Source organism: Bos indicus x Bos taurus, chromosome 11, assembly GCF_003369695.1.
Source record: "Bos indicus x Bos taurus breed Angus x Brahman F1 hybrid chromosome 11, Bos_hybrid_MaternalHap_v2.0, whole genome shotgun sequence".
Classification (NCBI taxonomy): Eukaryota; Metazoa; Chordata; class Mammalia; order Artiodactyla; family Bovidae; genus Bos; species Bos indicus x Bos taurus.
Window position 1 is genome coordinate 15593268 of NC_040086.1, and position 21331 is coordinate 15614598.

General features: G+C 41.1%; 1 protein-coding gene across 8 annotated transcripts in view; it reads left to right on the forward strand.

The window, feature by feature from the left end:
• LTBP1 (latent transforming growth factor beta binding protein 1) overlaps positions 1–21331 on the forward strand; it is a 456565-nt gene that overhangs the window by 185506 nt on the left and 249728 nt on the right. The gene's annotated exons all lie outside the window — the stretch shown is intronic.

Sequence of the window (21331 nt, forward strand, 5' to 3'; positions counted from 1 at the left end):
TGGTTACTTATCATGGACACAGCCTGTGGTGATGGGGAGGTATCGGGAGACAGGAGGAAAGAGGCTTTAAGTTAAGACCCCGATGTACAGCTTGCATTGACCCATTTCAGATTTTATCTGCTTGGTGATAAGTCGAATTTACGTTAGATTTGACTTATATGAGGAAATTTGGGTGGTGGTGATGAAACTTTTATAAATAGCCAGGTTCTAAAAAATTGCTTAAAATTGTCAAATATGTGTGTTTTCAGTTGTAGAAAGGGATACAGACTTGCATCTTTTGCCACGTTTCTGCTGTGTATCAAAAGGCAAAATTATAAGTTTGATGTATGACATGGATTTGGGGGAAGATATGCTCCTGGATTACTGTCAGCACTTAAAACCTTTTAATCTTTCATAATCTAAATATGAACTATGGTAGTTACTGCAAAAAGGCTTTTCCTTTTACATTCTTGTTTCTTTTTACTACTTTGTAAATGGAGAAAGTATTGCAGTCCACTGAATGCTGTCACACTGCCATGTTGTCATTCAATACGGTATTTTTGTCACGGAAAAATGTCTTTTATTATTTTTTGACCAATTATGGTTTGCCATGTGTACTCAAATAATCACAGACACCCACGTTACTTTATGAGTTACTCACAAGAATAACCCAAATGTCAGACAGATAATAACACTGGCTAGATCTGGTCTTTTTATGGAATATTGCTGTTTAGTCTTGGGAGCATGTGTCTAGGGGGTGGGGGGGTGTCTGTTTCAAACTGATTTCCATCAAGACCAAATACAAGGAAGCAGTTTAAGTCCTCATTAGCTCTTTGATTATCCTGCTGCTCTATTGTGACTCGGGTTTCTTTGGAGGTTGAAGCACTGTTCTTGATAGTCTATACTTGGAAAAAACATGTGCCCATAGATACTATTTAAAGGGGTATTGTTAATTTCCTGGTGATGATCGGGGTACTTCGGACATATTTTTAAGAAGAATTTAGCTGCTAGGTGCCAAATGGCATATTATGCTTTAGCAGGGCAGGGAGCTGAGTCTAATGGGAAGTGTGTTTAAACTGATGATCGGGGAAACTGGATTTTGATCCCGGTGCTGCTGCTAACTAGCTAATCCATGGGGCGTGACAGTTAATATTTCTGGACCTTAGTTTTTCTCGCCCATAAAATAAATGGTTTCTATTTAGTGGCTTCTAAAATTCAGTCCATCTCTAAAAACCTTAGGACTTCTTCTTTATCAGTAATAAGCGAAACTGTTTTTTGGCATTTTTGGAGGGCTATAGACAAGGAAGGGGAGAAGAAGTTCCCAATTAGGTTATTATGAGCTAAATGGCTTTTTTCCATTTTTACTATCCTTGATTGCCTTCCTTATTCTCATTGCTTTTCTTCCTTTTCCATCATCGATAATGTCTGCTTCTCTTCCTTTTGTCTCTTTTCATAAAGCTTTACAGTAGAAATGACAGAGTAATTGGGTGGGTGGTAATTTTTTGGCTTATGGTGTATTCACTTCGAAACTAAATATTTGAAGGCTTTGAGGAGCAGAGGAAGTCTACTTGTTAAAACACGCTGCACGCTTTCCTCTCTGGCATTTAAGCATATGTTTAGGAACAGGATACACACAGCCTGTTCAAAATACAAAACGGAGCCCAGCTATTTACTGAAAAATCTTAGAACCAAAACTCAACTCTGCCACAAAAGGATTGACAAAGTAGTTTGATTTTAAGAAGGAATAATAAAAGGAAGAGGGCAGAGTAATGAATAATTTCACATCGGAAATTATGGGAAATGTTTCATTTATACCCTGAGCCGTTTCTCTTTTCTGCTTTAATTCCAGTACAGGGTGATTTGACAGACAAGTTTTTAAAATTATTTTGTTTAAGATGGTAATTTTGTAGAATTTGGAGATTATGATTTGCTAGAAATAGAGAATTTCAGAAATTCATTTTTAGGCATCTAAGATACCTTCTTGAGATGTACTGGTTTTAGATGATTTTATTACTTGCAGAAAGTGGTTTTCTAATTGGTTTTCCTCACTCTGTATATGTATTATATATATCTATATATATCTCTGTATATATATATACACACACACACAATGTGTTAAATCTTTTGACAAATAAGATGTGTTACATGGAAAATAGTGGTTTGAGGAAAATTCAAAATGTAATTTGTCAGCTACTTTTTGGCCTCTGATGTTTAAGGCTACTGAGATGTGGGGGCTGGCAAACTTTTCAGGGGCCGGAGAGTGAGTATTTTAGACTTTGCAGCCCACACGGTGTGTGTCACACTCTGTCCTGTGTGACCTGGTGACATCAGCCATGGATGGTAGGTATGGGAATGGGTGTGGCTGCATTGTAGCCTTCGATGGGCTGAATTTGACTCTAGTGCCAGCATTTGCTGACTCCTGCCCCCAAAGAGTCAAAAAAAAAAAAAAAAATACAGGGAAAACAATATAGATTTCGTAATTAAGGTACCTTAATTAAATAATCCATTTTGATGATCAGAATAGCAGAAACAAGTTTTAACATTTCCATGGTGAAGTCCAGGTAGAATAGATGTTCATGTCACCATATTTTTGGACAAGGAAACTGAGGCACACTGGCTTCAGTGAGTCTCCCTTCATTACGCAAGTCAGCCAGCTGGGGCTAGAGCCCAGGTCTCCTTGTGTCTGCTTTACCTCCCTGGCGTCTGACTGTGATGTGTAGGAGGGATAAAGTAAAGGAAGAACCTGAGGGAGTTAGGTTTTCTGAGTAGGCTGGATGTTACAACAGAGAATAAGCAACTGGTGTTTAAGAGCCCTGGATTTGAACACTGGCTTCTTCGTGTCCATTGGTCGTGCTCATCTGGCTCTCGGTCCTGTCCTGGTCCAGGTCACTCGTCCACACAATGCAGGTTAGATAGTGGGTAGGTTGAGGGTTATAGCAGGCGCAGGGGTGACATTGGTTCCTTTTTTTGGGGGGGCGGGGGGAGTGCACCCTATGGCATGTGGAATCTTAGTTCCCCACCAGGGATTAAACCCACACCCCCTGCAATAGAAGTGCAGAGTCTTAACCATTTGACCGCCAGGGCAGTCCCCTCCTTCTTTTGTTTTTGGTGCTGCTTCTGTGTTGTCTTTCTGGTCTTGGTGACTGTGAGTCTGGACTGTTCAGATGTGAGAGGCAGGTGCTTTTCTCATGACCATTAAGCATATAGTCTCTTTTCCTGGTAATTCAGTGGGAGAAATAACTATAACTTCTGTTTAATTTGACTCTAAAAGTGAAGCCTGGATGAAGATGATGTCCACAAGAAATACTCTGAGATTCTAGGATAATCTCTATTTTGTGAATGTGATGTTGACATGATGTAACAGAATACTTGCATTAAGTGGAATCTTCTGTGAAGCAGACTCTAAATATGACTTTTTTTTGGAGGCACACTTCCTTGCCCTGTCCTGCCTTTACCTCTCTCTCTTTTTTTGATTAAAAACAATCCCACAGCATTTTTTGTCATCTGGTAATAACATGCTGTTACTGCTGAGTCGCAGAGAGTCATGTTTGACTCTTTGCAGCCCTATGGACTGTAGCCCACCAGGCTCCTCTCTCCATGGGGATTCTCCAGGCAAGAATACTGCAGTGGGTTGCCATGCCCTCCTCCAGAGGGCAATAACATGAGGGTGAGCTAAACAATATGAATACATGTTTTAGTACATTTCTAACGAAGGATGCCTAAAAAACACACCATATTGCCAAGTGATTTCTCGCTTCACTGATCATTCCTAGTTGGAGACACTGTGGTACAGAGTAATGTTTCTCTCCTTTAGCATGATCTGACCCAGTTTTCTTGACTTTTAGAATGAATCTCTTTATCATTTAATGCGAGTTCATATGCTTATCAAAACCAATGATACAGCCCTCTGTATGCATGTTCACTTGCTCGTAAAGCTATACCTGAATCTGAGATCTATTTGCAAGTGTCTGAAGATGAGATCGATGGACTGCGCCATCACCTTCTTCACCATCTGGCCCTGGGCCCTGTGTGCCATGGTGGAAGCTCTCAGAAACCACACAGCCCTGCATACTATCTCAAAAAGCAGCTTTGGAATAGAAAGTGCCTTTGCCTTTTTTCCAAGATGGAAGCATATCCCGAGTTGGGTGGGCCAGCAGGTTAACTGTTGTTTGTTTTAATGGATTCTTTGCGTTTCATGGGGATGTCATGAAGATGACCTCCTGGGACTTTTAAGTTGTTGTTTATAGTTATAAGTTCTTCTAATAAGAAGAATATAGAAATTCTATGTTGTCACAACCAGAATATTTCAAATAAAATAATACTGTTGTCTGGCATAACTTACTTGCAGAGAGAGAGAGTGAAAGGCAATCATGATTGCTAAACTAGCACATGTGGTTTCTGTGATGCTCTTTTCTCTGCGGAGAACATGAGGGACTCATGTTCTGTTAGCACCAATTGAATACTGACGAAAAGTATTTGATAATGTGTGGGTTGGCCAAAAAGTTTGTTCGGGCTAATGGACAAACCCAAATGAACTTTTTGGCTAACCCAGTAAGAACTATGACCCCATGTTATTTCGTTTGGTTCCTGTTTCCCCTGAGCGAGGTAAATATCCATATTTTGTAGATATGAGTTCCAAGGCTTTAGTGGTTTGGTCAAAGATGACTTTAAGTCAGGTTTTTTATTTCAGAGTCTAAAAGCCTCTTATCCTCCTGTGGTGCCTCCTATGTTAAGGAATCAGGTAGACAACTCTGTGCTAGAATTTCCAGAACAAAAAAAAATCATAAACTGTCCTCTAAGTGCTTATGCTTTGAGGCGGAGATGAGGAATATGTGTAAACAACCCCTGTTTAAGGTAGAAAACGCATAGCAGAACCCCAGAGGAGGAGCTACCACTTCTAGCTGAGGAAGAATACTTTGAGAGAGAAGGGATGGCACGCGACTTTTCTGTTTAGTTTTTCATGCTCTCCTTAGCTGCTAAACCTGTTGGCTTCTAGGAGGAGCTGGGTAAATGCTTGTTGTCTGATGATAGACTGATGGAGATGATGCAGCTTGACACGGTGATACATCCCCAAATAAGGGTGGATGGGAAGGAAGAATGAACCCTTTAGACTGAGACCTGGAAACAAGAGGTCACAGGTGGTATATGGAAATTGAGAGGAGTTACATATAAACTCGAATGGTGGTAATATACTAGATGTCGGGGCTGGGAAGGTAGACTGGAGCAAGGCCATGGAGCACCTTGAATTTTAAGCTTAAGCATTTGGATTTTAGTCTTTCAGAACTTACTAAGAGAGTTCTCTGAAAAGGTTGTCATTTTGAAGGAGAGAGAGGGAAGGTTTCTCAGTTTTTTAGGCAGGAAACTAGTGGTCTAATCATCTAAGCTTTGAACAGCCCATAATTATGCCAACAGCCTCTAGCCACTTTCACCTGTTTTGAGGTTGGTTTGCTGCCCTACACTGGGGATCTCCCCACGTATGGCACAAAGCCATCTCAACACCATAGTGTTGTGGGGTGGAAAGGAAGCCTCTGTGATAATACACTCGTTATATAGGTTCTCCTCATAAGGATGGAAGGAAATTCACTCTTAATGAGGCATTAAATAAACCAGCATCACTGCTCAGGATGGAGAAGCATTGAGACTTTGGGGGAGCAGCTTAGGTCAGACACTCAGGCCTTCACCTTCTTGTCATTGTTCAGATCCCTTGACAGTCATCCAGCACAGAAACCAGGGGAAAGCAACACGTCACTCTTTGAATTGGCACATATATTTCCTCCTTAATGCATTATACAGGCTGTATGTTTTTGAAAGATGAGCCAATACAATATTAAGAAAATGGTTGCTTTCATTTGGACAATTTAGAGTGGTTATGAACTTGTCCAACTACTCTGAAATATATTTGGCATTCTCAAATTATCTTCTAATACTTAGTAAATATCATAATGTAGAGCATTTCCTTTATTTAAGCTGTGAAGCATCCATAAAAGACTTTGCATTGGGGACATTAATTTATCTCATATATACTTATTGAACACCTACTGTGTGCCAGGGACTGGTTTAGGCCTTAGGAATATAGCAATGAACAAGATAGGCAAAGTCCTTGCTCTCCTGCTATATTAAAAATATGTTGCAGTAAAACGTATGAACCTTAGGACATTATGCTGAGTGAAATGAGCTAATCATGAGAAGACAAATATGATTCCATTTACGTAATGCTTAGAATAATCAGATTCTTAGAGTAGTAGTAGTTGTTGCTGGTGTTGGTGAAAACGGGGAAATAAGGAATTATTTCATGAGTACCAAGTTTCTGTTTGAAGGTAACAATCAAAAGATTATATGAATATACTTAGCACTGCTGAACTGTACACTTAGAAATGGTAAAGATAGTAAATTTTATGTCACATATATTCAACCAAAAATTAAAAAACTACAAACTAGTGAGTGTACTCTCCAAGAGGGTATCGCAAATCCTAAAAGATGATGCAGTTAAAGTGCTGCACTTAATATGCCAGCAAATTTGGAAAACTCAGCAGTGGCCACAGGACTGGAAAAGGTCACTTTTCATTCCAGTCCCAAAGAAAGGCAATGCCAAAGAATGTTCAAACTACCACACAATTGCACTCATCTCACTGGCTCAGAGGTTAAAGTGTCTGTCTCCAATGCGGGAGACCCGGGTTTGAACCCTGGTTTGGGAAGATCCCCTGAAGAAGGAAGTGGCAACCCACTCCAGTATTCTTACCTGGAGAATCCCATAGATGGAGGATCCTGGTAGGCTACAGTCCACGGGGTCGCAAAGAGTTGGACACGACTGAGCGACTTCACTTCACTTCACTTCACTTCACACTCTAGCAAAGTAATGCTCAAAATTCTCCAAGCCAGGTTTCAACAGTATGTGAACCGAGAACTTCCACATTTTCTAGAACTTCCAGTTCAAGCTGGATTTAGGAAAGGCAGAGGAATCAGAGATCAAATTGCCAACATCCGCTGGATCATCAAAAAGCAAGAGAGTTCCAGAAAACCATCTACTTCTGTTTTATTGACTATGCCAAAGCCTTTGACTGTGTGGATCACAACAAACTGTGGAAAATTCTTCAAGAGATGGGAATACCAGATGGGAATATACCTTACCTGCCTCCTGAGAAATCTATGCAGGTCAGGAAGCAACAGTTAGAACTGGACATGGACCAACAGACTGGTTCCAAATTGGGAAAGGAGTACATCACGGCTGTATATTGTCACCCTGTTTATTTAACTTATATGCAGAATACATCATGCAAAATGCTGGGCTGGATGAAGCACAAGCTGGAATCAAGATTGCTGGGAGAAATATCAATAACCTCAAATATGCAGGTGACCCCACCCTATGGCAGAAAGTGAAGAAGAACTGAAGAGCCTCTTGATGAAAGTGAAAGAGGAGAGTGAAAAAGTTGGCTTACAACTCAGCATTCAGAAAACTAAGATCATGGCATCCAATCACTTCATGGCAAATTGATGGGGAAACAATGGAAACAGTTAGAGACTTTATTTTTTGGGGCTCCAAAATCACTGCAGATGGTGACTGCAGCCATGAAATTAAAAGACACGTGTTCCTTTCAAGAAAAGCCATGAAAAATGTAGATAGCATATTAAAAAGCATAAACATCACTTTGCCAACAAAGGTCCATCTAGTCAAAGCTATGGTTTTTCTAGTAGTCATGTATGGATATGAGAATTGGACCATAAAGAAAGCTGAGTGCAGAAGAATTGATGCTTTTGAACTGTGGTGTTGGAGATGACTCTTGAGAGTCCCTTGGATTGCAAAGAGATCCAACCAGTCAACCCCAAAGGAAATCAGTCCTGAATATTCATTGGAAGGACTGATGCTGAAGCTGAAGCTCCAATACTTTGACCACCTGATGTGAAGAGCTGATTCGTTGGAATGGGCAAGATTGAAAGCAGGAGGAGAATGGAAAGACAGAGGATGAGATGGTTGGGTGGCATCACTGACTTGATGGACATGAATCTGAGCAAACTCTGGGTATTGGTGATGGACAGGGAAGCCTGGCATGCTACAGTTCATGGGGTCACAAAGAGTTGGACGTGACTGAGCAGTTGAACTGAACTGAGTGAGTGTATACTACTATCAAATGTATACTACCAAAAATATTTTGCCAGAAACATTATTTATGATATAATGTCATGTAGTGATAGATACTGTGATGAAACGTTGAGAGGGGGAGAGGCTTGGGAGCCTTGGTGGAAGGCCTGGATCACTACTTCAAGTATGTCAGGAAGGATTGTCTGAGACGCTATTTAAGCAAAGACTTAAGTGAAGCTAGTGATGAGCTCTTGGAGGGAACACCACAAACTTATTAATCTAACTCTGTGACTGTGTTTGTTGTGTTATTTAAGCTGTAGAGCCTCTCCAAAGGCTGGTGTGAGAAGCATTTATTCAGACTTTCCCAAATGTCATTTTGGGTTGGTTTTAGCAATGTGTATTATATCAGGAAATCATTTAATAGTACCTGTAGATAAAGACCCTTATCTACAGAGGATAGAGGCAAGTAAGTCTTGTCCTCTGGGTGAAAAAATGGTCCTGGAATTTTTGCAAAAGGAGTCTTGGTTATTTATAGCAACAAGGATAGGGTCTTAGATGTAGAATCAAATTACCAGAAAAGCTGTAACTTCTTTAACATTATTTTGTATTAGACAGGTGACATGATTTTTGGCATGGAGCTTTTAAGTAAGGGAAATAAAATTAGTTCTGTTTATCAGGGCAGGTGTGTGTGTGTATTGGGGGAGGGTAGTGAATGGAAGGAGGCTTCACAGAAAGGTGGATCAGGGCAGGTGTGTGTGTGTGTGTGTGTGTGTGTGTGTGTGTGTGTGTGTGTGTTGGGGGAGGGTAGTGAACGGAGAAGGCAATGGCACCCCACTCCAGTACTCTTGCCTGGAAAATCCCGTGGACAGAGGAGCCTGGTAGGTTGCAGTCCATGGGGTCGCTAAGAGTCGGATATGACTGAGCGACTTCACTTTCACTTTTCACTTTCATGCATTGGAGAAGGAAATGGCAACCCACTCCAGTGTTCTTGCCTGGAGAATCCCAGGGACGGGGGAGCCTGGTGAGCTGCTGTCTATGGGGTCGCAGAGTCGAACATGACTGAAGTGGCTTAGCAGCAGCAGCAGCACTGAGTGGAAGGGGGCTTCATGGAAAGGTGGATCAGGGCAGGGGTGTGTGTGTCTGTGTGTGTTGGGGGAGGGTAATGAATGGAAGGGGGCTTCATGGAATGGTGGTTCAACCAAAGAGGGCCAATAGGTTAACACTAAAAGCCAAAATCGGGAGAAAATGAGATGCTATTTGACTGAAGGTGAAGATTCCTGAATGGGTAGTATAGAATGTATATACTATATATACTACACTATATAGAATGTATACTGAAGATACCCTGAGTGGGTAGTATAGAATGTATGTCTGTAGTTGGGACAGTTTGAAAAAAAGCCTTAGGTAAAAGAGGGTTCAGCAGTCTGTGAGGCTGTGAGAAAGGCATGTGTGATCGATTGTTCCTTTTAAGCCATGTCTGGCCTATATCATGGGGGTGGATGGGACTTCTTAAAGGAGTCTAGGCTAGCCTAGGATAAATGACCTTTCAAAATTCCTTGGAGTCTGCAACACAATGTCGCAAAGTGTGTGTTCTTTCCTCGTCTGTCAGCTTGAGCATGTGGAATGATCTTTGGAAAACTCTAAACTGCTCAGCTCATGAAACTCTCTCTGCTTCAGCTAAACTGAGCCTCTGGAGGTACTGAGGTCCCACAGTGCTCCGCGTCTTCAGTGCCTCTGTTCACACTGCTGCCTCTGCTGGGGTGGGGGGTGGTGCATTCCCCTACCTGCTCTGCCTGGGCATCACCCACTGCCTTTGCAGGAGTCAGCCAAGCGCCACTCTGGCTCCAGGGCCCCACTTTCCTTATCGGTAGCCATGCCCGTTTCTTCCACTGAGCTCTGAACTGCCTGCGAACAGGGCCCTGTGTTTCTTGTTGGCATCCCCCGTGTGGGTGCGGTACTGCACTTGGGAGATGCCTCACGCGTGCTGGTGGACAGAGTACATTGTCTCTGCAGGTGCGCGTGTGAGGATGGCATGCACACACCTACCCAGCACAGCCTCCTCGTGACTCCTTGGGCAACTGAAATTACAGGAGTGGAATAATCATCTGAGAAGTCTCTATAGGGTTTGGGGTCCTAGGGAAGAGCACAGTCCAGTGTCTGGAAGATGCATGAAAAAGGGTATGTTTGTAACACGTTGCCTGAAGTTTGGATTTTACATTAAAAATGTATTCATTTAGTTTTGACTGTATTGGCTCTTTGTTGCTGCAAGGATTTTTCTCTAGACGAGTTGAACAGGGGTTGCTCTCTGGTTGTGGTGTGCAGGCTTTTCAGTGTGCTGGTTTCTATTGTTGGGGAGCGCAGGCTCTACTGCATGCAGGCTTCAGTAGCTGCAGTTCCCAGGCTTTAGAATGCAGGCTCAGTAATTGTGGCGCACAGGCTTAGTTGCCCCTTGGCATGTGGGATCTTCCTGGACCAGGGATCAAACCTGTGTCTCCTGCATTTTCAGGCAGATTCTTTACCACTGAGCCACCAGAGAAGTCCTGGATTTTACACTTTTAACACTGACTGCAGTGTACTGGCTGCTCAGGGTGAAATGCAGTTAAATTCCTAGACCTTTAGTGTAACTTCCCACTACATGGAATTCCTGCTCCCTATTTCTGCATTTGTCTAAATACTGACAGTTTTTTTAAGGAACAACCTCAAGTTCCATTTCAAATATTTCCACCTGTGATGCCTTTTGCCTTTTTCTCTTCCTATTTCACCTCTAGTCATTACTGCGTTAGTGGACACTCAGTGGTCTGAGTCAGGTGGACTGCTGACCAAGGCCCCTGGGCTGGTTATTGAACCTCTTTGATTCCACACTAGTCAAATGAATCCCATAATGCCTTGACCGTCCTTATAGAGCTGTTCTGAGGCTCATGAGAAGAAACAGGCTGGAGGTTTATGTGGGTTCCTTGAAGATCTTTCTCTACTTCCAAATATAACAAATCCTCTTGTTTAGCAAACCCTACCTCCTGTGTACTGAGGGAGAGTACTGCCTTCTCTTGGAGCTTGGAGAGGATTTGCTGCCGTGTCCCATGGAGAGGGGCATCCTGATAGCACAGTAGCATTAAGAAAGACCCGAGAGCGTGTATCCAGTACTCCTTCATGTTGGTACTCTGTTAGAACCAACTCTTCTAGTGCACGGAAGGCTCTTTTCCTTACATTTAGGCTTGCTCTGGGTGAGACTACCCACAAAGAATTGTCAGCATCGTCATATGGCAGAGACAGCCAACTAGCACTGTGGCCCCCTCTGCCTTGGATCATGCACCACCTCTTTGAGAGGGGTCTACCCCGGAAGCTCTTGCATTTTATGAGCTGGCAAGGGTTGAGAGCATTTGGACCATGTGGTATACTTTGGAACCCAAAGCTATGGTCAGGAGGATAAGTAATCATCCTGAATAGATGGGACATCCCCAGTGATGTGTGATTCTAACATTTGATCCTGCTTTGGTTTCTTCACTTGGCTGTCGTCTGTGTCCTTTACCTCTGGGCTCCTAGGTTGGAGTCAATTTAAAAACACTGCCGGACTTAAAATAGACACTGAAGTCATATTTATGTGATACAGTATATACCTGCAGCATTTATTGGCTTATGAGTTGGGAACAATTTTGCGTCTGTTGTCTACAAGTTGAACATTTGTATCAGCTTTTGATATTCAGGTATATACACTTCTTCCAAGTGGAGGAAGAATAATGAATTTGTGTATTGTTGGAAAAACCTCTTGGAACTAACATTACAGATGATGTGAAAATGTTTCTGAGGGCAGCCACCCAGTCCTCTTCAGCCTGTGCAGTCCAGGAAAATAAAATAACTACCAAATGGAGAAGGATTAAGTGAGTGAGGAAGTTTGTTTGCGATTTATTTCCCGAAGTTATATCAGAAAGAAAAGGAGACGAACCAGATGCCCTTCCATTCCCAATTTAATGGAATGGTGTCACTGATGTACTTATTAAAACTCGATTTTCTCTTTAGTTGAAGGGCATTGATTTGAGGAATGGCTTACTGCTTGACTCCATTATCTTGAACTTAGACTTATGCAATAATTGAGAAACTGGCATGACTGCAGTATTGGCTTTTTGTAAGATTTGGTGGAAAAAAGAAAGAACTTTATGCAGTAATGAGAGATTTCTTCGCTCTGAGACCAAACTTCAGATGCCCATCAGATTCAATAAAAATTTGTTCTGGATTATGGAGACTTTCTAAGCTTTCCTAGTACAAAAACTCAGCCTAATTTCCATCAGATTTTCCCTAGAAGAGGTAAAAGGGCAACTTGACATTAAAATTCTTCACTGTGAGAAAAGCGGACCACTGCTCTGTCCCTGGCAGATTAGGTAAGTGCACTAGAACATTCTTAAGGCTATTTAGCAAGATTAAAATATGTCACTTTTTGCCACTGCATTGTCCCTTTCTAAAGAAAGGGTGATTTATGAGCCTTTTGGATCTTCTCGTGGTATTAATAATATCTCGAGCCAGCTGTTTTATTGGGTGTATACAGAGGGTAATTAGAAACATCTGAGAGTCCCATAATGTGCCTGGAAAACCATCATGTTGTATGGAAAAGAAAAAAAAAAAATAATGCGCATGCCAAAGTTGTGTACTTGATAAATAGATACATTAGCATTAAACAAAATTTACTCTGTTATACCATTTTTTGAAAAAGAGGCTAGGCTCTTCAGGCTGAAAATATCCTTTTATTGAAATACACTCACTGCAGAAATCATAACCTTATTTGGTAAAAGACTCCTGACTGTGCTGTTCATACAGTAATTATCATTTCCCTTCTGTCAGACTTCATCATATTATAGACCATTTTCTGCCAGAAGAAGTATTTCTTCCTTTTACCTGGCAGTTGCTTAAAAACCTTAGAATTCTGAGGGATCTCATTTAAGGAAATTAACTCTTAGAAACAAACTGCAGCAGGGACTAATAGTGCCCAGTCTGCCTAGTGTCTACCCTAGAAATTGAGCTGGGATTCAAGAGTTCTGGGCTCTCTTTTAGCTGGTTATTTGAAATTTGATCTGCTCCGATGGTGGCGGAGTTTGACCATTTGGGTCTGCAGCAGTCACAGTGGCTAAGTCAGGGTCTGATTTAAATCAGGTCGTGTTCACTCTTCTCTCAAGACAAAATCTAGACAAGAAAACCTAACATTTGGTGGTGACTGGTGAATGGTTCTTTTCATTTTCATTCACAAATAACAAGCCTTTTATGAGAAGTTGGTGCTGAGTCAAACTGACATATCCCAGGCAGCCATGGACGGGGCTCAAGTTGGAGGCCTCTGGTATCTTTATAACCTGTCTTGCTCTGCGTGTCCCCACTGGGTGTGTCATTTTTGTCCCTTTTGATCATTTTGAATGGGAGCCCTGATCGCTCTCAAAAGCAAAATTGTAGCCAATTGGATGATTTGTTAGAGGTTGGTGGTGACTTAATGAAGCCTTTGGAAGGAGAAGAGGGTTCACCTGTGTAAAAATTCTTGCTATGGGGAGATGCGACAGTCATTAGGAGCTGTTGGTGAACCCTGGCTTCAAATGCCTGTCTTCTCCAACCATTAAATCAGTGGTCTTGGTCCTCAGGATACAACAGAATGTCCTGTAGGACTTAGAAGATACAGATGGCCAGTCCATGCTCTGGCTTCCTAAATCAGAATTTCTGGGTGTGTTTTGGGGTATGTGTAGTTTGACAGCAAACGATGCAGATTGTTATATACAGCTGTGTGAGAGACCTGTGGTCTAAGCCAGTGCTCATCACCCTTTCCTATTTATAAGAATCACTTTGATTCTTGATAAGATGCAGATTCTGTTTCAGTAGATCTGGGGTGGGACCTGATACTCTGTATATTTAGTAAGTTTCCAGGGGGATGAGGTACTGCTTGGCCCAAGGATCACCCTTTTCATAGCAAAGGTTTTAAGGTGTCATTAGTTTATAATAAATAGTGGTTTTCAGAAAGATAAAGTATCATGAATGAATGATATCTATCTATTGTGTTCCTGTATGAGTCTCAGACTATATTAGGAAACGATTTATACATGCCAGAGAAGATGCAACCATGTAATCAAGATATGTTAACCTTCTGCAGATCTCCTATCTCAGTTTCCTGCTTAAAGCTGAGATTTCCACACCCTTCCAGGAAGCCTCTTGGCAGGGTCCCACTAGGATTGCATCCTTGCCATGTGAAAGCTGAGGCACAAACTACCTTCTCTCTTTACCCTACATTTCTGTCTCCTCTAGTCTGCCTCCTACCTACAGAATTTTCCAGGAGACAGTGAGAAAGTCTCTCTGTTCACTATTTGCCTTGAATTCCAAGAGAAATGTGGTCAGGCTCTCTAAAGACTTTTTACCTTCTTTTCTCCAGCGCAACAAGCTGGTTTCTGCAGTGTAGACAGCATTCCAGGAAGTGAGGTGACGGTTACTGGCCTTTGTCCTCAGCTCTGGGATGTAGCCCAAATCCATTATCAGAAGTTCCATTCCATAATCTGTACAACTATATGCAAGGATGATGGTCTTGGCTTCCTATTACTAGGGCATAGATTTGTTTTCTCAGGAGTAGTGGACAGGAAGATATATTTGCACAGATCTATTGTTCTAGGTAAGTCCTACTTGAGATTAATGTTAAGTATTTTGAAAGCATTTGAAGTTAGTCTTTAAGAGAAGATACACTTGAATGATACCATGTTTTCTAAACCTGTCATACAGTCATCATCCTGACTTTCTGGTAACATACAGTCTTTACCCTAAACTTTCCTACTGACGGTGCCTGGATTTTAACTTAGGATCATGGTGCTTGAGAGCACTTTCTTCCCCGCAGAGAAGTTGAATTAATGGACAGCTGCTGCTGCTGCTGCTAAGTCCCTTCAGTCGTGTCCGACTCTGTGCGACCCCATAGACGGCAGCCCACCAGGCTCCCCCATCTCTGGGATTCTCCAGGCAAGGACACTGGAGTGGGTTGCCATTTCCTTTTCCAATTAACGGACAGCAGTCAACATGAATTTATTAAATGGGGTAGCAGAGTTGAAACTCCCCTTTGTGCCTTCAAAAGTCCGCCATATTTCCTTCACCTCAGTCTGGCCTCTTCTTCCTCCAGTGTCATCTACTGATACCTGGGTTCCGTGTCTTCATCTTTGTCTCTGAGGTACTCTTATTTACCCATATCCAGTGGGCATATTCTTACCTGGACGCTCACCCAGTTTCCTCTGCCTCTGAAATATCTGGTTCATGCCGTTAATGTAGGTGGGAAGGGAAAATGTTGAATTTGTCCAATGGTTCTCAACCAGGAGAGGTTTGGCTTCCCAGGAGAGAGATTTGGTGGTGCCGGGATAAGTTTTTGGTTGTGCATGCTGGGGGAGAGCGGGAGAGGTATCCTGGTATGTAATGGGTAGAGGCCAAGAATGCTACTTCCTAGCCTATAGCGTACATGACAGTCCCCACGATGAAGAATTATTGGTCCAAAATGTCAACAGTGCCAAAGAAACCCTGCCCTAAACATCACCTTTTCCTCCCATTGGCCAACCTCTTGAACACACACTGGTATTTTGTTTGGGTCCCTGGAGAATCTTCCCTCTTAAATCTCCAGCTTGTTCTCTAGGTAAAGCCTCCAACATTTTGTCACAAATGTGTTCGTGATGGTGCTGTGGCTCTGAACACACATGTGTCACATGTGTGTTCCCTAAAAAACGGATAGTGGCTCCTGCAGGCTCGGTTTGCATTTGACTGCTTTTATGAGATCTCATTGGCTTTCAGAGGGTGTGAGGATTGAGGTGATTTGGGATAACTCAGGATGACTCAACAAGTAGGATTGATGTGCCTTTATTATGAGGATTCTTCAGAAATTAAAGAAATAACAAATGGGAAAGCAGTACAGGAGGCATTTTTTTTTTTTTTAAAGCACACATCTCAGAAATGATTGTACAATAGAAACCACTTTTCAACACTAACCATTGCTACTGTGGATACTCATTTGAAAAGTGTCTGTGCTGTGGCTGTCGGGAAAGGAAAGAAGGCCAAGTGTGTTTGTTTGAATGATAGCATCATCACATGTTCAAATAAACATAGCATCTTGGGAAAGGACAGGTTTGTTATTTCCAACCCAAATGTCTTTACACATGCCTTTTGAAGGGTTTTATTGCCAAGTTTGGAGGAAGAAACGATCCAAGCATTAAAAGTCTGATATGTCATTTAACTTCTTAAAAACAGAAAAATTTCTGTGGCCAAAACACTCTGGGTTAGCTGGACAGTGATGTATATATCATGTTTTTCAAGCGCTCACTTTTGGATGAGAAAGAGCCCAAGAGAGCAAGTAAAGACATTGCCTTCACCTGTCTATAACCTCTTATGGCAGTTTTCCGTTATGTTTTGGTCATCTTGCCCAGGAAACTTGGAATTTTCACAGTTGATACTTTGGTGCTTTTTTACTTGAATGGAATGCCTGTTCTTAATTCCACCAATATAGCAGTGATTTATTTCTTAAGAACCCAAACATAATTCGAGTGGCTGATTTCTTTTTTCTGTTGTGTCTTTTCTTTAGTTGTAGTAAAATATGACATTTACCCTTTTCATCATTTTTAAGTGTCTACTCCAGAAACACTGAGTACATTGGCAGTGGTGTATAGCTATGACCACTATCCATTTCCAGAACTTTTCATTGTCCCAAACAGAGACTCAGTACCCATTCAACAGTAACTCCCTATCCCTCTCCCTCCCTGGTCTCTGCTAACCTCTCTTCTACTTTATGTCTCTGTAAATTTGCCTATTCTAGGTATTTCATGTCAGTGGAATCCTACAACATTTGTCTTTTTGTGTCTGGCTTATTTCACTTCGCATAATGTTTTCAAGATTCTTCTATGTTGGAGCATGTGTCAAAATTTCTTTTTTGAATGCTGGATAATCCTTCATTTATGTACATGCTACCTTTTGTTTATTCATCTCTTGATGGACATCAGGGTTGTTCCCATCTACTGTGAAAAAGACAGCTGTGGACTTGGGTGTACCAGTGGCTGCAGGAAGCTCAGCTTTCGTTTCTTTGAGGTTTATACCTGGAAGTGGAGTTGCTGGATCATATGGTACTTCTGTTTAACTTTCGGAGGAATTGTCACACATTTAGTCAGTGGTAACAACAGTGTACTAGGGTTCTAATTTCTCCATGTCCTCACCAAGGCTTGTTACTTTCCTTCCTTTCTTTTTTTTTTTTTTCCCTTGGGTAATAGTGACCTAGAGGATGAGAAGCAGTATCTATGTCATTGTGGTTTTGATTTATGGTTCTGTAACTACTAATGATGTTGAATCTCTCTTCATGGACTTATCACCCTTTTGTATATCTTCTTTGCAGAAATACTTATTCTAATCCTTTGCCCAGTTTTGAGTTAGCTTGCTGTGGTGGATTTTTTAAAAGCTGGGATTCCACTTACCAAGTTAGGCATTTAATTACAGTGTTATCTATAGCTGATACTAATTGTGAATCTTCTGGAAGGCCCAGGTTCTAGTCCTGGTCTTGTCATTTGGATGAGAGTGATTTTGAAGTCCTAGTATTTTAATTTGGCAACAGAGGAGCTTAAAAGAGTAGATGTTCAAGATCTCTTGCAGGCCTGAAATGCTATTCTTCTGTCTGATACAAAGCCTGTTTTAGGAGAATGATTTTAGGAGTGTCAGTGGAATGAGGCTATCTTTAGTTCGCTTTATTCTGAAAATACTATGATTTCCAAATATATACAGTGTGTTCCCTTTTGTACTTTTTTGGCTCCACTTTCCACTTTAATTCAAAGGATGATTTTATACAAGTTTAGGAATATATTTTGTGGTGCTGTGTCATCAGCCTGACAAGCTTGATCAGAGCACTAGAGGCCTGAAACATTTGACAAACTTGCAAATAACTGTATTTTTCTTGCCTAGTCATTGAGATCAAAGTGCTCAGAAGAGTTTGGCCAGAAACAGAATGACTCCATGGTGGCCTGAAGGAAGCACAGCTTGCATGGAGTGAGATGAAAGGATGAGGTTGAGTTGGGCTGGACCAGTTTGTAGCGAGCTTTTTTTTTTTTTTTTTGGTGGAGAACACTGAAATGAAGGCCGGCATGCCTTAGAATGAGCTGGGCCCCTTCTACACACTGTAACAAATGTGTGGTTTAGGATTAAAAATCAGAGCTCTAAGGGTTTAAATCACCTTACAGGGAGGATAAAGTCAAAACCAATTTTAAACTTGAGGAACGTAGTTTTTATTGTAATTGAAGAGGTACCTTTTCCATCTGATACATGTTTGAGCTCATTTATCTCTTGCCAGTTCCCCGGGTTATCTTAATTTACTTGGATTAACGGCGCCTTGAATTTTTTTCTTCCTGTGGAATTAAAGAAAAGGCCAGATGCATGAGCATTCTGCAGCAGTCACAGAACAGAGTTCAACAGTGCCTGTGCTGGAAATCCAGCGTGCTCTGCTTCCCTCTGGGGGCAACAGGGAGCTCCCTTTTCCTTCAGAAGATTGGAGATAGATGGAAAGAGAGGTGGGGGTATCAGTTCAGAGCCAGGTCCTTACTTCTGCACTGCCTGGAGACTTTTCTCACTGTGGTTTGTCCAGAACTCAGCAAAGTTCCTGGATACCTATGTCAAGAGTCTTTTTATTAGACTGACTTCCATTTTCCCCATTTTAATGTGCCTCTTTGTGCCTGATTATCTTTTGACTCATACTAAAATTACTTAAAAGACCTGATGGCAAATTTTTTTAAATGGTAAATTTGTATGGCGCCTACTTAAGAAAATGTATAATTAGCTTTTTTTGATTATGTGACACATGGTACAAAATTTTAAAAGACACAAGAAAGCCTCCTCTAGAGTGAAAACAAAGCCTTTGTTCCTTCTTTGACTTCTTTATGTCCAGTTCTCTTTTATAGGGGCAAATACTCTTACCCACTTCTTGAGTATTCTTCTTTCATTTGAATGGAGCCTTGAAGCTGCTAGAATATTTTATTTACTGTATTTCACCATGCTTTGGACTTCCCTGGTGGCTCAGACAGTAAAGCGTCTGTCTACAATGTGAAAGACCTGGGTTCCATCCCTGGGTTGGGAAGATTCCCTGGAAAAGGAAATGGCAACCCAGTCCAGTACTCTTGCCTTGAAAATCCCATGGACGGAGGAGCTTGGTGCAGGCTACACTCCATGGGGTTGCAAAGAGTCGGGCACAACCGAACGACTTCACTTTCACTTTGTTCATCTAGCAATTCATATGAGTACCAACAAGTCTGTCTTGTTATTTTTGATGGCTGTATAATATTCCATCCTGGCATATACTATAATGTATTTAACTAGACTGTATTATTCAACATTTGCCTTTGCAACTTTTGCTGTTATCATCCAAACTGCAGTGAATAATGAATTCTTAGTACACATGCGTGATTATCTGAGGATAAATTCTTAGAAACAAAAGTTACTACATCAAAGGGTATGTTCTGATTTAATTTTAACAGGTATTTACCTACTATAAAAGCTGGTAAAAAAAAAAAAAGCTATAAAATCATCTGCTATAAAAGCTGAATCATTTACACTCACAATACTGAGAAACTCAATTAGGATTTAGAATCCTAATTTCCATCTCCCAATAGAGAGATAGTTTGCTTCATCATACTCTTTGCAAAATAGATGATAAAGTATTTTGAACTCTGTAACTCTGGTAAGAATTCTCATTTGTACTTTACTTGTGCATGAGAATAAGGCTCCCCGTGTGTCTAAAATACGGCTTCTCAGCCTCAGCATTTTCCCACTGAGGCTGGGTAATTCTTTGTTTCAGGGGCTGTCTTGTGCCCTGTAGACTGTATAGCAGAATCTTGATCACTACTCACTGGATTCAAGTAGCACTCCCCCACTCCTGCCGTGTATTAAGTTGTGACAACTAAAAATGTGTCCAGTTGTTGGCAAACGCTTCTGGGGCCAGTGTCACCACTGTTTGCGAACCCACTTGTCTAAAACTTTTTCTTGTTTTCCAGTTTTTCTTTTCCATTGAATTGTTGGTGTTTTAAGGTAGGGTTTTGTGTTTTTTTTGGCCATGCAGAAATTTTCAATTTTTATATAATCAGACTCACGAGTCTGCTGTTTACCACTTAGAATTGATAAAGAAATCTGTTTTTGTAAAATTAAATCAAATTAAGGTACCTAATCCATCTTCTTTAGATCTGCAGAGACACCTCAGAGGGACACCTATGCAAGCCTTGAATTTTGTTGAGTGGCATATAAATATGTTGAATGGATTAGAAATCTTCACCTAACACTTATTTGAGTGCTTTCTGCAAGCCCAGCCCTGTGTTGGTCACCTTCCATGTTTTAGTACATTTTAACCTTAAGCAGCTTGAGTTAGCAGGGTTTTATTATGAGTGTGTAGTTGAGGAAACTCCGGAACAAAGAGGTTAAGTCACTTGCCCACAGTCTAAGAGCAAGCAAGGAGCAGAGCTAGACTGGAGACCCAGGGCTCTGCTCCACCCTTCATGGAGATGTCTCATGGTCACCTCTCTGTGCCAAGGTTGCCATGAAACTTCAAGGGAGTGCATTTGATGTGTTTGTGAGATCCATTGTCTTTCTGCTGGGCTTGGATAGGCCCACAGTGTACTTTGATCCATTGCATCCGACTCAAGTCATACGTTGAATCTTCAGTCATGGCCCAAGCTCTGTCACATCCATATGTAAACCCAACTTTCCTCATCTCTAAAATGGGAGGGATTAATACCCACCTCATGGAGTTGTTGTCATGGTTAAATATGAAGCATGACTTATGTAAAAAAAATGTTTTTTATGGTGAGAATAGTGTCCATATTATCGTGTTATGTTTCTTATTAATTGCTTGATTATGACACATCATATATTTGATTACATCAAAATGCAGTTCATTAAACCACAGCACTGAACATATTTAAACATACTATAAGATGTAAGAGACTGGCATTAACTGACGTTACCAATATATATTGAATTGCTTGTGTACATTAAAATTTACTAAATATCACAAATTGATAGCCCAGTACTTTGGTCTTACATCATTTAGCTGCAGTTTCAAGTCTGATACCAAGACATTATCTTCTCCTATTCATAGCTTTAATTTTAGGAGAATCTAAAGAATTTTGTTTCATTAATTTACTATTTGCAGTTTTCATAAAGAATTTAAACACTTCACAGTTCTGCAAATGACAGATTTTTACACAGATGATAGTCACTCCATAGGTGACTAAAGACCAGAATTTTAAAAATTTAGAGTTAGGGAGTGCATGGAAA